Here is a 14,758-nt window from a genome sequence, read left to right on the forward strand (position 1 = left end):
CAGTAGGTATCATTATATATTATGGAAATTTTTCTCAGTGACAGTGAAAGACATCCTGGCTGAACATCCCCCTGCCCATGACACAGAGATGATGGTCTCAAGCTATCTTGAAGGCATTGGAGCCCACACTATCCGTTACTAATATTAATGGAGGATAAAACTTCATATTCTGTTTGCTCTATATTTGTTAAATCACTTCTTCCCTTCATTAAACTGGATGGCCCAAAATTGAGTCTGTAGTGTGTCTGTCATTGGAAACTGAACAAATTTTTGTTGGTTTTATTAATGTCATACGTTTCTAGGGACGGTCTATTCAATAACTAAGTCTAGTTTCACAGTTACAAATAAATTATGATGTAACTTTGAATAAATTAAGCTCATCATAAAGGAAGGATACTGAGAGTTGCTACTACCCCTTCCTTGAGGGGCTCTTGTAAAGCACTAAGTAAAGTAACAGAGGTGTATATGTATGCATATATTTTCAATGATATTTGTACAGACTTAAAAAGAACTCTACAGAATGCATTATAAAAACCTTAATGCTGTGTGTCCCTAGTTCCCAGCTCTCTCATTAAAACTACTTAAATGAACACAATCTTATCTGTTAGGATAGCTATCAGAGTACTCCAAATACTACTTCTTGCAGTACCCTGTCCCAAACATTTGCCATCCTCTTCCCATTAGTCCTCAAGTCAGAAGCCCCGAAGATCTGTTCATTAATTTATGAACACATTTCTTCATCCAGCCAAGAAAATTGATTGATTCCTTACCAAATTTCAGGCACCATTCTTCAGTATGATTTATAGGCATGTTCAGGAAATACAGCAGTGATTAACACAGATGAATATAGTCTCTCTTGAGCTGAGGGGGGAGACAAAAGTAAATAAGCAAATATAAAATCATAAGTATAGTGCTTCCCTGGTGGCGCACTGGTTGAAAGTCCCCCTGCCGATGCAGGGGACACGGGTTCGTGCCCCAGTCCGGGAAGATGCCACATGCCGCGGAGCGGCTGGGCCCGTGAGCCATGGCCACTGAGCCTGCGCGTCCGGAGCCTGTGCTCCGCGTCGGGAGAGGCCACAACAGTGAGAGGCCCGCGTACCGCCAAAAAAAAAAAAAGCTATGAAACCAAAACCCATGGATGGAGACCTACATGAAAGATGGAAGAGTATAATAATGGCCAGAGTACATTACTGTGGCAGAAGCAGCAGCCCTTAAGGAGGACAACTTTATAAATTACAAATCGGATTTAAATAGACAGGGAATTGAAAGTGGAGACATTATTTTCTGCAGAAGATGATGGACAGGGGAGAACAAAGAAAATAAAACTGAGATTGTTAACAAAATACAATGCTAAGCATATAAGTTAGGACTGAGTCCTTAACTTTCATTTTTGTTAATGACTGGGTGAGTATAGATTACTGACTACACAGAACAAAGCCTGGGAACACATTTTATATTTATGATCTTTGTGCCTAAAACTAGATTCTCCTGCAATTTAATATGACACTAGGACAATGACTGGCCAAGTTTTAGATTAATCACCCTTACACAAAGATTTTTCATTCATATAATCTCAAACAAACACTGCGTCACCAATTAAGTTCCAGATCCTATGCACTCTGGCTGAAGATATAAATATCTTGCAAGCCCAGCGTCACTTTCCTCTTTCTCTGGTAACAAATCACACTTTCTATTATGACAATGGCCCCAGTTATCGGCCCAGGAATAAACACTTGACTCAGGAAGAGCCAATTAAAGCCCTCCTTTAGAGTTGATCGAGAGCTTTAAGGTTAGAGTATTTCAATCTTATGAAATTTTTGTAAAACAAAATTATTTCAAAATCTACTAATTATTCTTTAAGTTCTAGAAACTGCATTCTGTGACTAAGAGGACAATTTATTTGCCGTCGTTTCTGCTCTGCCCACTTTATGTTTCTGTTATTGTGAGATAAAGACAGTGGGGAATGGCTAACCAATTCTGATTCATTCAACACATGAGTGCTTCTTAGGTACAAAACACCATTCTGAACATTGTCCGAGGTAAAAAGATAAATAATACCTAGCCCCTTATAATACCTAGCCCCTAACCCTCAAGGATCTTCCAGCTTAGCAAGGGAAATAAAACATGCACACAGATGACTGCAACAAAAAGAAGATAATGATTGCTGCCAGATGTTTGGGGAGAATGAGTAGAGCAAAGAGAGAACACAGAACAAGGCAACATTCAACAGTCAGCCAAGAATTATTTGTTGAGCAGTTGCAAGCTGTGACCTGGAAATGGAAGAGGAGAACATAGATCTTCACATGGGCAGGTGAAAAATCAAGTGCTATTACTTGTAACACAGCTCTTCAAATATATTTTTTGGCACCAAGTGCCTACTAAATAGCCTTAAATTAAAAACTAAATAAGGATACAGTCTCTATCAAATATAGCCTGAGGTACTGATGCCTAAATACTAGGATCACAGTATTTGTGTTCCCAAGGATGCCTTTCTATTGCTTTGCTTCTTTCCCCCTTTCCAAATTAGCTAATGCTGCCTTAACAGGATATCTATTTCACTTGTTCCAGCCTTTTTGATCCAATGTATTGAATAGCAGAATAGGTGAGTTACAAGAGGATATTTTGACTTCAAACAACAGAAATAAAATACTATATAACTGAAAAAAAAGAGGCAATCTTTCAGGCACATGTGGATCCAGGAGTTCACATGTTTTAACCAGGTCCCTTTCTCTCTTCCCCACCCCTTCTTCTCTCTGCCTTTTCTCCTCTCTGGTGTCTCTCATTATGGGATTCAAATATTTCCCTGTTTATGTGGGAGCTTCTGGCACAGCTGCAGGCTTATACGCTCGCAGCTCCAGGGCTGGCTGGAAGGGGCGGGCGCATCACAGCATAAGGTTGCACAAGGTGTGCACTTATATAGCAGGGCATCACATCTATGAGTGATGGATGATCACATTGTATACAGGGGTAGCTTCGCATAGCTTTTACATCACTTTTCTTGAAGATGGCAGTAAAATGGTATGTTTTTACAAAATCAAATAGTGTAACATTGTCCAAAAGATATACATAAAGCATTCAGAGGAAGGAGGCTCCTTTTTCTTTTAACTCCGGCACGGATTGTCTATTGGACAGTGGTAACCCTATGTCATCACCCTCGTTACTCCAGCAGAACTCCAGGGATTAGTCCTGCATAGCTCTTGTTAGCCTCTATTCCCTTCCTTGAACACTGTAGCCAGAAGGTTTTTTTCCTCCTCAAACCTTAAGTATTGAAACCTGGAGGAGGGGCATGTCTGAAAAGAAAATGATGGACTGGACTCTCCCTAGAAGGACGATAAATGGGTGGTCAACAAGAAAAAAAATATCCTCTGTACCAGGAAATGTTTGAAGTGTTGTTTGGGTATCAAAAAACGGGTGCCCTACACTTAAAGCAACAAAGGATATTGGTCTAAAAAGAACACCATGGCCAAAGGTGCATGGCCTATTTCAACAGAGGATTTGAAAGTTAAAAGTTAACCTGTAAAACATTCAATTCAATCTCATCATTTTACAGATGGGCAAAGTAAAACTCAGGCACAGGAACAGAAGTGCCAAGGTCATACAGGTGGTTGGTGGAAGAGACAACCAACTTCCCAACTTCTGACTTTTTAGGTGTGTGTGTGTGTGTGTGTTGTTTTGTTTATGTGCAAGGACATTTTTCTTTAGTACACTAACATTACAACAGAAAGTATAGTCTTGTTTTGGTTTTCTCTGCGCCCTCAATTCTGTATAAGACAGTTTCGCTGCCCTCCAACGGAAAGGCTCAGCAAGAGTAGAGACCACCATAAGCAGTACACGTGGGCACCAAGGGCAGATACATTGCCCTTCCTTGTGTAGGAACTAGGGCCACTTGTTGCTGGGCCAAGTTTGGGCTGGACCTGCAGGATGGGACACCTTTGAAAAACAGCTTCCTAACTGCACTACTACCTGCTCTGGCATCCTGATTCCACTCCCCAAACCCCCCAAATCTTCAGCCAGAAAAAAAAAAAAAAAGAATGGATCACTGGATCACTGGATCGATGGGGAGATTTCTGTCTGCTCCTCCTACTGTCACCTCTTTCTTGCTATTTCCTGCCCGAGGAAACCTGACATCAGCCCAAAAGCATCTCTGGAAATGGGTAGGAGGGAGCCTTACACCTGTCAGCGCCAGAGAAGAAAGTGCGCTCTGCAGAGTTCTCAGTTGTTCCATCTCTTGCGATGAAAGGAAGAAAAGGAGCGAATCCGCCACAGATTTACTGGAGACCAGGGTTACTTCATCCGGCTCCGGCCACAGTAACCCCTGAAGACCAAAGATGCATTTCCATTCCCAGCATTTCTTGTTGGCGTCTTTCCCTACAGGCTAGCCCAGTGCCTGGCCCCGGAGAAGTCTCTGCGTAAAGGTTCTTTAGGTCATAAATCAGGCTCCTGTGTGTATGTGTGTTTTTCTTAGGAAAAACTGGCACAGACGAATTAGCAGTAGAGACTGGGGTCTCCCTACTACCCTTCATGCTTGGCGGCATCACCTTCGACTACCTCGCATTCTCCCGGCGCTGACAGCCCCGGCTCCGGACCTCAGGGTTGGAAGCAGTCAGCCCCAGCTAGAACCGCCCTGTCCGGAGCTGATGCCACCCTGTGCCTAGAATGTGCATGTGGGTGCAGGCGGGCGAGCGAGCGGCTTCTACAGTGAGACCGAAGCAGGAGCTCAGCCTTCGCCTGCGACCTGCAATCCCCAGATTCCCTGGGGACCTCGAAACTCCCAATCGGAGGTACTCCCCCCGCCCCACAGCCGCCCACCCATTCCCTCCCCCCTTACCTCAGCACGCAGCCCCTCCCTGCGTGATGTTGCAAAACCGTGGGGAGGGTGGGCGCTGGGAAGGGTGGGGAGAGCCTGAGAGCGAGCGAGGGTGGGAGGGAGTGGGCGGAGGAGGAGAGGGAGCCGAACGCGCATTTAAAGCGATAGCCATCCTCGCTCTCTCCCCAGTGCTGGGCTGTTGGAGAGCTCGAGCTGCAAGCCACCGAGCGCGAGCTCGAGCGCGGCGCGCTGGCCGGGGAACCCGAGAGCGCACGGCGCCCCAAGCTGGCAGGCGCCGCGGGACCCCCCACCCTCGCCGGCTGCCCTTCCCCGGGCGCCCCTACCCTCCTCGCCCGCAGGAGACCCTGGGCTTCACCGGAGGAGCTCACCCCAAGGGGCCAGGACTCCGGCGGGCCCGCCACCGTCCCCTCCAGTGCCGCCGCCGCCGCCGCCGCCGCAGCCGCGGGAGCAGCACGGTCCAGCTGGGGAAGCTGCTCCGCGCCCTGACTTTGATGAAGTTTCCCTGCTGCGTGCTGGAGGTGCTTCTGTGCGCGCTGGCGGCGGCGGCGCGCGGCCAGGAGACGTACGCCCCGCACTCCATTCGGATCGAGGGGGACGTCACCCTCGGGGGGCTGTTCCCGGTGCACGCGAAGGGTCCCAGCGGAGTGCCCTGCGGCGACATCAAGAGGGAGAACGGGATCCACAGGCTGGAAGCGATGCTCTACGCCCTGGACCAGATCAACAGCGATCCCAACCTGCTGCCCAACGTGACGCTGGGAGCGCGGATCCTGGACACTTGTTCCAGGGACACTTATGCGCTCGAACAGTCGCTCACTTTCGTCCAGGCGCTCATCCAGAAGGACACCTCCGAAGTGCGCTGCACCAACGGCGAGCCTCCGGTTTTCGTCAAGCCCGAGAAAGTAGTTGGAGTGATTGGGGCTTCGGGGAGTTCGGTCTCCATCATGGTAGCCAACATCCTGAGGCTTTTCCAGGTAGGGGGGCGCTCCCTCCGGGGCAGAGCGCGCCGTAGCTCCCCGCGCTCTTTATCCTGAAGGCTGGCTTGGACTCCAGGGGTGCGGGGTCTGGTCAGCCTTCGCTCATTTCCACCCTGGAGATCCTGCCGAATCCCTCCCACCTCACCCGAGGAGGTACTTTCCCTGCTTGATTCATTTCCCTTTCATCTCTCCCCTGTCCGCGCTCCACTCCATCCGGCTTGACATTCTGGATTTATGGCCCCATTTAGAAGAAACAGTCTCCGAAAAACAAGGCGATGATTTAAATGGGTTTGCATTCGAGTGAAATATGGTTCCAAAACAGGCTTGTAAAAGTGCCGGGCTCCTGTGAGAGCCACCTAGGCGCAAGGAATATGAAAGATGAGAAGACGCCTAGAAACTAGGCATTTCTCAACTCCCCAGCTTCCCTGCCCCAAGCCGCCCGACAAGCTGCAGCTGCCTTGGAAAATTTCGAGAAGAGCTTAGGGAGGCAGTTCTTAAACCGAAGGCTAGGTCTTCACCTACATTTGGACGTGAATTGCCCATTTCGCTCGGGTTGGATTTCCCGACCTGTAACCTGTCTCTGCGAGGGCATGGGGCGGAAGGCGTGGGGACTGTCCTCAAGCGGGGAGAAGCCACCCGCAGACGTGCCCCCAGGCGATTTGCTCTGGGCAGTTGTTTGCACCGTCTAAACTGCCTTTGCGATCTGGCCACTGGCAGGAGCCGGGCGATCAGCTTTCTACTCCTGCCAGCTCAGAGCCCGGAGGTGAGCTCATGCTAACTGCGAAGCACAATCGCTTTCTCTGCACCCACCCTGTGCCCATCCTTTCCCACGACCTCCCTAACGCAGCCCCCAACCCCAGTCCTGGGTTTTGAGGACGATTCTCAGAGCCAGACAAGAAGGCGCCTGGAGGGAGGCAGTAGGGTGCGCTGAGCAAGGCCGGGCGGTCCTCTAGCTCCGGGTGCAGGCGGGCAACGGCGGAAGATGCGAGGACGGCGGATCGGGCCAGCTGAGCCGTGGGCGGTGCTGCAGTGCTCTCTCACCGCCTGCTCCCGCAGCCTCGGCCCCACGGCTCCTGTGCCGCCCTGGGTATAGATGGATGGCTTCTGGATGAAGAAATTGAGTTTCAGGGTCTGCGTGACTATGGATTCTCTTGTTTCTCTGTCTTTCTTCCTGTGTGTCTCTCTCCTTGTGTCTCTTTTCTCCCTGCTGTTTTTTTTTTTTTTTTTTTTGGTCTCTCTGTTTTTATGTTCTCCCTTTCAATTTCTGCCTCTCTTTTCCTTCTCTACCCCTATATCCAAGTTTTTTGTTCATCTCTGTCTTGAAGTGATCCTTTCCTAATGCACAGCTCTCTCCCTGCCTGGTAGGACCCAAGCTCAGTTAGTCCCTTCTCCAGATGTTCTGGCTGACCCTTATGCTCCCCATAGCTAAAAAGTTGGCTCCCTCTCAAGTGCCTTTCCTGAAGCATGTTGGGTTTCTGGAGGGGACTCCTTGTGATTCAAGCTGTCACTACATCAGCACCCAGGAGTATGAAGCTTGTGTTTGTGCCAGAAGGAGGGGTGCCTGTCTAAAGCTGCAGCCTGGTATGGCCCCTCTGAGCCTCTGAGCATCTCTAGCACCTCTTGAGTATGCCACCATGGAGATCTCTAGATGTTTGCAAGGCCAAAAGTGCTTCTGGGCAGCCTTCACTTTGAGGTAATGCTTTCAGGAAGAGACTGGGTTGTTGTAAGCAAAACCCAGAAGCACTTCCTTTACCTCTGAGCTTAAACTAGAGAACCTGAGGAGGCAGCGCTGCAGGGAGGATGAGGCCAGAGGTCACCTGAGAACCACAGGGGCAACTCACAGTAGTTTTACTGGAGCTCTGGGGGTTGAAGGCACATTTGCTGTTTGACATTTTTAAAATTATTTTGGTGCCTTCACTTGGAGCTTGGGCAGTACTGCAGATGGGCCTGCCTGTCGAAAAAAGAGTGAAATCTTAAAGTCAAGAGAGAGCTTGCCGACTAGGCTGAAGGATTGTGTTTGCTGAAAAAGATTCCAGGGGGAGCTGATTCCTTCTCTGGTGTGTGGATCTGAGGCACTTGCAAGAAAAGAGAACGCTTGCCTTATGCTTAGTTCCCCCGTTCCCTGGGCTGGGAAGGAAAGGAACTGAATGCCAACATTAGCAGTGTGGGTTGGGACCAAAACCATTCAGAGAAAACACTGTCATTTTCCTCTAATTTGCAAATTGCAGCTATTCATGTTGGATTGAACAGCTGAGGGAAAAGAGCCCCCAGTTTTCACCTGCATCTTTGAGAAGAGGCTGGTAGTAGGAGGGATGCACCAACTTGTAGCTTGTGCTGCAAGCTGGATATAAGCTTGGTGTGAGCATCCTGGTTAACCACTGCCCATGTTCAAATATACAGAGATAGATTCCAACAATCTCTTCCCGTAGCCTTATTTTTGCGTGTGATCTTAGAAGCTCCTGGCATGTAAGTCCAGTCCCCAGTTTCCCAGCCTCTGTAAACCTGCAAAATGAATAGAGAGAATAGTGGAACACAGACCCATTGTTCAAAGACACAGTCACTTTAGGGAAAGAAGAAAAGAACGGGTAGGTGAATCTTCTCTGGGATTGCAGGGTTCAGCTCAATGAAGACTGTCCTGTATAAAAGAAACTCCTCTAAATGGTTGAATTCTTAGCTCTCCAGAGATCTGAGTTTTCTTTTCCCCAGTCCCTGTGGGTTGCTGTGGGGAATGTGCCAAACCTATCATTTGAGATAAAAATTTACAGTGAGGTAAGCTTCTAGGCTGGGGGAAGGAAGACTTAGTGACTGAAATGGGGGATGCTAAGCACTGGGGGGCAAGAAGGAACAAGGAGCTAGTAATGGATGTAACAGATGCTGCAGCTGCCAGCAAAGCCTGGATTGAACTTCCTTCCTGAAAATGAGGACCCGGGCAAGAATGACCACTCAGATGTAAACAGTGTCTCTGACTGGGAATTCTCATCTGCCTGCCGGTGGGCCAGAGCTGAGCAAGTCCTTTCTCTCCTCTGTATGCACACTGAATTGGTTAGTAAGTGACATGTCAGAGGACAGGAATCATATTCAGTGGATCTTTCAAATCCAGGAGTTTGAGGCTAATGAAATTAGTGTGTGGCCAGGGCTCTGCCAACTAGAAGTAAGTCACTTGCAGCCACCCTGCAATGCATTTTCAGCCTGAAGGGAGCATCAGGGAGGAATTTCGGGAGATTTGTTTCTGAGCCTGTATAAAATAATACTCTCCTAATGCTAAGAAAGATTAAATGTAAATTAATATTGACTACGAGTAACATATTTAAAAAATAATCGCCGAGTGGGGGATGGCTTAAAGTGGAGAGATTATATAGTATGGTGTCCAAAGACTAAATCTCCCCTGACCACTGTTTCATGGGCTATAAGTAAGATATATTACAATGGCAATTAATGGGAACGTTTTTAGTCAAGGCTTCTCTGCTATTGACTTGAGAGCAAACACTCTGAGAGTATAAATTACTCTTGCTATGTGCTGACTCTGAATGAACAATATTTCATGTGCAGTGACATGGTCTAAGCTATAGACTTGGAATTGAATGGCATCTGTTTCAATTGTTTTGTTCTCTCAAGAGCAACTAGATAGAAAAAAAGTGGTCAATTTGACCCTTGTGGGAGCGTGTTGCAAATCTAAACCTGTGTCCCTCATACCATAAATGAAATACATTTGTAAATTTGTAAGTGTTTTCCTTCTGTTCATTGATGCTTGAGTATAATCTCAAACTTTGGGAGCAACACTTTACACATAAGTACTTGGTTTTCTTCCTTTCTTCTTTCTCTTTCTCCTCTCTCTCTCTGTTTCTCTCTCTCTCGCTCTCTTTCTCCATCTTATGTAATTGGATAGAACTGGGCACCTAGGATGATGTGGTGTTACTATAGTGGGATTTTTTTTTTTTTAAAAATCAACTCTAACTTACCCTTTTAAAAATTTCATAAATACAGGTGTCGGTGCCATTTGGAATAGTCTCTATAACAATTTCTGTCTCCACATTTACTGTGTTTCAGCAAATTTACCTAACAGATGGTGAGTGGGCAATTTTTAAAGGGGCATTTTTTTAAAAGAGCGGAGAGGGAAGGAATTAGAGACAGGCACATACTATATTTGAAGTTACCTCCACGTGTATTTTATGTACGTATACCCATACAATTAAGAAGTCTTTGGATGTTTTATCTTCAAGAGTAATTCAGATAATGGATTACTTGAATATCATAAACATTTAGGGTTTAACAGATTTGTTACATACAGACGTTGTATCATGGATTTAAAAGACCATAGCCAGCGGGCAGCGGCGGGCGGAACGACCGAGGGGCGACGCGGGCTGGGCGGCGGGTGCGGGGGTCCGTGCTTCCTCGTGGTGGAGGGCTGGGGTTCGCCGGAGACGCCGGGTTGCTCCGCGTTGCCAGGTTACCGAGCGCGTGCCCCGCGCCCGCTCTTCCGCCCGGGCCGCCCTCGGCGCCGCCTGAGCCGTGGTGCGGGCTGCGCGGGGCGTCGGTTCCGCGGAAGCCTGGGTAGGGCGCTGCGTGCGGGACTCTCGTCGCTCGTGGACGGGGCGCGAGCGCGCGGGGGACGTAGGGCGCCGACCTGGGGCTCCCCGGCGCTCCGGCTCCGCTCAGGGCGCCCGCTCAGGGGCCTCCGGCGCGAGGCCCCCTTTCTGGTCAAGATGGCGGCGCCCGGGCGGGCCGCGCCGGGATGAGCTGGAGCTGGGCCCGGAGAGGGACGAGTCTGCCACGCCCAGGACCTGGACCCCGCGCTGGTCTCCAGTCTCCCGGGGAGCGGCGGGTGAGTGGGTGCGGCCGCGCGTAGGTCCTTCTCGTGGGGTGGTCAGCTCTCCGTGCGTCCGCAGACTTCTTTCCTCTGATAGTCAGATCTGGGGTGGCCCAGGTTGGAGGCGAGGGTGCTTGATTGGGGAAACCTGAGGGGTTTAAGGACTCTGTTGGGATCGTTTCAGACCCTAGCAAGAAGCTGAGCAAGTTTTCTCCTGACTCTCTTCCCGGCTAAGTTTTCTCCCTTCTCTGAAGACGCTAGCTTTTCTGAATCACTTTGTTACCCGGGGGGATACAGTTGGTGGTTCTGACCGTGGAACGTAGGACCCGGCGCAGGGAAGCCTGAGCTGGTTCTAGTTACTTTGTTTGCAAAGCACTTGTCTTGTCTTTGGAATCTTTGTGTATGTAACCAACGTTGGGAAGAGCCAGCGTTTTCTCCTCCAAAACACTGCGAGGGGTAACTTTATACGTAAGAAACAAGTGGGCGTTCACATCCATCTCTTTTCCAACCACTGAGCCTTGGTTGTGTTTCCTTTCTTTAAGTTTGTCTCGTTTTGAAGTGATAACAAAAGCAAACAAAAAAGACCATAGCCAATTACACAAAGTATACTCTAGTCTCAGTCCTGCCATTAATTAGCTATGTTACCTTAAGTCATTTAATTTTTCTAGGCCTCATTTTTCTCATGTGATGTTTTTTCTTTGAAAAAGTATAGTTTCTAGAAGCCTCTAATCTCTGTGTCATAGTTCAGCTTGGAGAAAACCTGTTCTTATCCAAACTCCATGACATTGTATTTCCAGCTCCAACTTTGGACTTTGAGTGAGTTGGGGGCAACTTTTTAAGGATATTTTCACACAGCTTTTTTAGTTAATATCAGTCTAGCTGACTTGTCATACTCAGACTTTCTCCCATATTCTTTTACCAGTGTGTTCCTTAGTCATATATATAAAGACTGTTGTGGGAAAAATGACCTCCTGGGTCAGCTTACTGCATGGTCATCGACACGGGGCAGGGAGTAAGATTCTGTGGATTTTACAGAAGCAGATACAGGTTTCATTATCCATGTCCTCTCCCCTTTCATCTTACAAAAACAGCAGGCTTTTCTTGGAGAACTGCCGGATAATGCCATCCTGCCTCCTCACGGGCCCCGGGGATGAGTCGCCCAGGGACTGAACTCCAGTAAAGCAGGTGATTGGCTCATGGGTAGGCATCTGACCTCGGCTAAGTCTATCAGACTCCTCCCCAGGACTTTTCTCTCAGAGAAACATGGAAGAATTGTCTTTTCTCTCTGGAATTTCTAAGCTGGGGAGATATGACTCTGGGACTCCCAGTTACCATCCAGCACAAGAAGAGACTTTCTGTAAAATAAAGTCTTGCAGAGGTAAGCAGGGCTGAGCGATGGAGAGAGAGCTGGAACCCTGCTGATACTCTGGAACTTCCAGATCCAACTGTATCTGAATATGGCTGCATCCCTGAATTTCTAGTACTTGTTTGTTGAGGTTGTTGTTGTTGTTTGGTTTTTGTTTTTAAATTTCCTTTGACTATTTTGAATTTGTTTTCAGCCATGTGCATTTGAAAGCATCATAGCTAAAAGAGCTAATTTCCTACATTAATGTCAGGTTTGCTGAGTGGCATTCCTGAAGTGAAAAATAATATCCGCTATTTTCTTTAAATAAAATCCTTCTAGCTCAGGTTTGAGATATTCAAAACTCAGCCTCCTACCCCCCTCTTTTCCAACATTTACTACGTCACCTTGAAGCATTTGTGACCACATCTTTCCCATCTAGACGCAGTTGAGAGAGAGAGCAAAGACTTCTGATATAAACTGCAACCTATACGCCTCCTACCTGGAAGCTTTAGAACATACTTGATTCTTGTCATTAAAGCAAATCTTTTGTTGTTGTCTCCAGGGCACAGAAGCATTTTCATGGCATAATGGAGTACAAAGTACATTAAGCCTAACTCTACTTCTCACCCTCTTTTACTTTAAATAGGCAGAAAAGAACAATCTCAAACACATTTTCCCAACAAATAAAACACATATACGATTATGTTTAGAAGACGTTTATGCAGCATATAGTTAGACTGATTAATTAATGGACCTTTCGCCAATTGGCACAGTAAATATATATGTTCAATGTGCTTAATTAAAAAGAAGACAATAACATATTTTTACAGGTTAATTATCTGAGAAGAGTATTGTGCCAGCACACTTGATGCTACAGTATTTCATGTTTGACAGGTAATCTTCTTTCAATTCTATTTACCGCTAAATGTTTCTTGGATCGAGCTATTAAATTATAAGGTCAAAAGTAAAATGATATGAAATTACAATGATAAAGGGGCACATATCCCACTTTATGAGAATAGAAGTTCTAATTTCTTTTCAATGCTACTAGTAGTGACCACAGTACTAATTTGAGCCCTTACTATGAGCCACTGTGCCCATATACATTTAGTTCTTACAGTAGTTCTGCAAAGGGCATATAATAATCCACACTGTAAAGCTGAAGAAAGTGATTCTCATAGCTGAAAGTCACATAGCTGGTGAGTGGCAAAGTCTAGATTCAAACTTGGAGTCGTCTGACAATGCCCGGGTTGTTGACCACTATGTACACTGCTCAATTGTTGCACCAATAAAGAAGTGCTTGAAATAATTATAGATTTGCCTACCCTGAAACTGCAGTGATTTAAAGACATCAAAGTTGCCAGTTGCTTAACCACATCTACTTACAGTAAGAAATTATATTTTATTTCATTTCTCAAACAAGATTAATTCTGCAGGCCCATAGAAACTTGAGCACACAAATCCTACCTCCAAATGAAAGATGCTTGTTTTCCACTATTCAACAGATGGCCCTGTACAGAGGCAATAAATATATAGTAGAATTTTCATTCAAATAAATGAGAAGAGAGGTTTCTTCTTGTCCTGATTCAGTGCCCATCATTATGGATTATGATGGCTCTTCCCAAACTTTACTTCATTCACTCCACTCTTTCTACAAAACTCCAGTAATGGAATCCATCATTCAGATATATGTGCAAAGCGAAAGGACTGTATTAATACAGTTGCTGAAAGTCAAGTTGATAGAGCACAGGAAATACATCCTAATAAATGCAACATTAATGTTTGTGTGGGCCTTGGAGTGAGGGGTAGAAGAATTTTCAGTTTAATGGAATATTTTGCCTCTTGCTATGAAAGTGTGGCTTAATAGTCTTGTAATTGGTCATTTACAGAATCCTCCATCTCTGGGTTTCATGCTTTCTTTACTCTGCAGCTGTTGATTCCGTCTCTTGTTCTGGATGGAAGATAGCAACGAAGCCACTTCAAGGGGCTCAGCCTGCCTTTTTGTGTTATTGTTTAGATGAAGATATTTCCATTTATTAAAGCACACTATTTAAACATTTTTATCATGTTTCAAACTTGACTGTGTTCTGAAGGTATGAGCACAGGCAGACATAATGGGGGATGTTTTCCAGGAGAGAACATAGACCATACCCTTATCAAAGGAATTATCAGAATTTTCATGTATGGATTGAGAATCAAATTCTGGAGTTAGACCTGAATTTAAATTCATACTCACAACTTATTACCAGTCTCATCTTGATTAAATGGTTACCACACTGCTCATCAATTTCCTTATCTTTGAAAGCGGAATAAGAGAAGTATGCCTGGTGGAGTTACACATAAAGCTCATCTGATAGAATATTCATAAGGATTTTGCACAAAATATACATGGAAATATTTTAGCACCGAGTTTAGCATGCGATTCGTCTTCAGTACATTTAAGAGCTATTATTTTATTGTTATTATGCTATCATTAAATATCACTATTACTTAAATGTCATTATTGCTAAAATTGCTGTAAAACTACCGCAATAACGCATGATGAATTGCCCTCTTCTGTTTCCTTTGTTTAAATGGAAAATATATATATAAATCTAGACAGAGAACACTTTAGTGATCCTATTCAGTGGAGTGAGAATTTCCATGGCCCTGATTAAAACAAATCCTGAATTGCATGGACTTAAGATAGCAGAGAGGGGCTTCCCTGGTGGCGCAGTGGTTGAGAGTTCGTGACCCGATCCGGGAAGATCCCACATGCTGCGGAGCGGCTGGGCCTGTGAGCCATGGCTGCTGAGCCTGCGCAT

General features: G+C 46.2%; 1 long non-coding RNA gene across 1 annotated transcript; it reads left to right on the plus strand.

The window, feature by feature from the left end:
- Nucleotides 1–10,507: 10,507 nt before the first annotated feature.
- LOC309830397 lies at nucleotides 10,508–14,119 on the plus strand. Its single transcript, XR_014297479.1, has 4 exons — nucleotides 10,508–10,624; nucleotides 11,701–11,809; nucleotides 12,785–12,848; nucleotides 13,885–14,119. It is a non-coding gene; the product is annotated as an uncharacterized lncRNA (long non-coding RNA).
- Nucleotides 14,120–14,758: the final 639 nt, after the last annotated feature.

Source organism: Grampus griseus, assembly GCF_964374135.1.
Source record: "Grampus griseus genome assembly, chromosome: 11".
NCBI lineage: Eukaryota > Metazoa > Chordata > Mammalia > Artiodactyla > Delphinidae > Grampus > Grampus griseus.